The sequence below is a fragment of the Rhagoletis pomonella genome, unplaced genomic scaffold (genome assembly GCF_013731165.1).
Source record: "Rhagoletis pomonella isolate Grant_MI unplaced genomic scaffold, Rhpom_1.0 Rhpom_scaffold_00014, whole genome shotgun sequence".
Taxonomy (NCBI): domain Eukaryota; kingdom Metazoa; phylum Arthropoda; class Insecta; order Diptera; family Tephritidae; genus Rhagoletis; species Rhagoletis pomonella.
The window spans coordinates 13,986,791-13,990,265 of NW_023458568.1; positions in this window are offsets into that span (position 1 = coordinate 13,986,791).

The following is a 3,475-nucleotide window of genomic DNA, read 5'->3' on the forward strand; positions in this document are numbered from 1 at the left end:
TGGTTGGCATTTTAGTCATACCTATCATTGATTCAAGACCACTGTGTGTTTTCAATTAGAGCTCTAGCAATATGTACATCGGTAAAAACTGCATTTAATTCCAAACATTAGCTTTTGCGTGATACGCTTACAAACATACAGACAAACATACCAAAATTTTATATTTGGCTTCTGTTGATCTAATAAACCCCCTATTAATTTTTCTTTAACATCTATTATGTACAGATATCGGCCTGTTGCATTTTTATTATTCTCAAATACTCTCATTTGATACCCATATGGCAACACTTAGTTTATATTATAAATTTAACTGAATTAAAGTTTTCAAATAAGTGGCAACCCGCTTCAAGAATATTTTCTAAAGTAAGCTTCCTAATCCTTTTTAGTTTAATATTCGTATTGCAATATTTCATTTATTTTACAAATTTTAATGAATACAATTTTTCAATCAGTTGGCAAATTCCTTAAAAACATTTTCAGCATTAAAATTTCCTAGCCTATTTAGTTTGATGCCAATATTGCAATATTTAATATATGCTATCAATTAAATTAAATTAAAGTTTTCAAATAGGTGCCAACCATCCACAAAAATATTTTCAGTTGTAAGCCTTTGTAAATTTCTTTCTTTTTACAGCCATATTGCAGTATTCACTTTACCGTATCAATTGACCTAAATTGAAATTTTAAACACAGGTGGCAACTCTCTAATTTTTTCTTCTATATTGGAAGTTAGATCTCTAGCGATACATCGGTGAAAACTGCATTCGATTCCATGTTTTCACCTGATGCGCGTTCAAATATACAGACAGACAAAGATTCAAAAATTCGAAAAATTGTTTATTTGGCTTTAATAAAAACCCATCATATTAATTTTTCTTTAATATCTATAAGGTACAGCCGTCGACCTGTTACAATATTATTATATGTATAGATGTAGATATAGATTTCATTTATTTTATCAATTTAATACAATAAAATTTTTCAAACAGGCGGCAGCCCTCCCTAAATATATTTTCCGGAATAAAATTTCCTAAACCACTTCAGTTTGATACCCATATTGCAATATTCAAATTATCTTATAAATTAAATTAAATGTAAATTTTCAAACAGGTGGCAACTCTAAAAAGAATGTTTTGGCTATAAGCCTTCTTCAGCCTCTTTCTTTTGACGCCCATATTGCAATATTCATTTTTTCTTATCAATTTACTTAAACTCCAATTTTCAAACAGATGGCAACTCTCTAATTTCGTTCCTCCTATATTTTAAGTTAGACCTCTAGCAATACAGCGGTGACAACTGCATTCAAATCCATGCATTCGTTTTCGAGTGATGCGCGAACAAACACACAGACAGACAGACAGACAGACAAAAATTCTAAAAATGGTTGATTTGGCTTGTGGTGCTCTAATAAAGAGCCCCCATTTTAATTTTTCTTTAATATCTATAATGTACAGACATCGACCTGTTACAATTTTATTATATGTATAGATAATAATAATAGATAGCCGCTTACACATATGTTAGCGTTTGGCCGAGCTTCTCGTCCGATTTGTGGCGTGCGCCCTTAATGTTGTCACACAAAACGGAGGGACCTACAGTTTTACGCCGACTCCGAACGGCGATTGTATTTTTAAGAGAAGCTGTTTTTCATGACAGAAATGCACTCGGAGGTTTGCCATTGCCTGCCGAGGGACGACCGATGTTAAGAAAAAACTTTTTTACCTCCGTTTTATTAGCTCGGGATGTAACAATGTAATATTGATGCGCCTAAAAGATGCAGCGATTTATATTCTCAAGTTACATACCTGATGACAGTACGAATGGAAATTATAAATCGAGGCTTTAGTTTTTTAAACTATAATCTTATTCTATATTTTTTTGCGATGTTGCTTTGAACAGGGCTTGAACCCAGGTGCTGCGGAGTGGAAGCGCGCACTGCTTACCACTTCACCACAGCCGCCGACTTTTATTTATACTTAGAATATATAATAATATGGGCGTGGAACTTGTCCAACCCAGATCGATGGTTCCTTAAAAAACTTGAGGGGTCGAAGAAACGGATTCGTTTCGATTTCACCCAAATGACCTCACCAGACCAACGTCGCAACGACTTCGATTCGATAAGAAAAAACGACGTTGAATTTTGTATGGAAAAAACGACTTCGTTTCGAGTTCACCCAAACGACTTCACCAGAGCGACGTCACAACGACGTCGTCTTCGCCCTGGTGCAAACTGGGTAGGTATGACTTTATATCATCCGAAGAAGTGTATTTAGCAAATCTAGAGACAAAGATTGACCTTCTCGGAGGAATTACAACCAACTTTTTGGTAATGATGTCTGATATGCGGGATACCGAGTTATTCGGAGGAACTAAGTCAGACAGTGCATCTTCAGATGTTGATGGCAACACTGTTAAATCAACGGTTTGATTGACGTTATTATTTTTAGATGTAGATCTAGTGGATATGGCTTTAGATGGCAGAGTCTCCAATGCCTGAGGGCATGGAGAAGAAAGATTTATTAGTTCCAAGGACTGAAATGGAGGATTTTTCTGACTAGATTCAGTGACTATCTTTTTAGCTAGACTACCAACACGCCTACGTTTATTTTCTCGCCTATCCTCAGAGTGTGGAGGGTTTTCGAGACATGTGAAAGACTTAAACATTTTTTATAATGCTAAAATTTCTCCACAAGTACTGACAGATCCTTCCCAATTTCAGAAAAACCATTTCTGGACTGCCTAAAGAATTTAAATAAATTAACTTCGGTAGATCTACATTTTTGACAAGACCAGCGAAGACCCTTTCCATCGTTAATAGCGTCTAACACCCTAACGCTCAAAGCAGCACATTTTATATGGGCAATCCCATCACAGAGCCAGTATGGCACATATGAGTCGCTTTTAATGTGGCAATTGGCGTAAATACACGACATGTTTAAAATTATATTTATGTATGTAAGCAAAAAATCCAAAACAGTTTTGAAAACGATGTACGAGAAAAGCAATCATCTTGCAAAAAACAATTTGAATGCTATGTAACGAACAGTTTTAAATACAGTTTAAATGACATTTAATAAACACAACGCAAACAGCTATGACAAGGATGAAACAGCAGAAATGACAAAAAGACAAAAAGAGCAAAATCAATGTGCACAAACAAAAACAATCGGAGTTATAGATAAATAAAAGAAATTGATAATAACAATATATTATATGAAACAAAAGACTCGGCACATGCAATTAAGAATATTAAGTTAAATTGATCAAATTCACAGGAAACTATGATATTCTACTTGCCAAAAATCAACGGTAAGTCCTGGCTCGGCTAAAAACTGCATACTCGGAATGTTTCTAGAAAACCTAATTGAAAAGCTGTCCAATTTTTCTAATTTTTGTACAAAGTTTGACATTTTTACTTACTTGGTTTTTTGTTGGATAACAAACAAACTTCGGGTTCTTTTCACTGGATTGT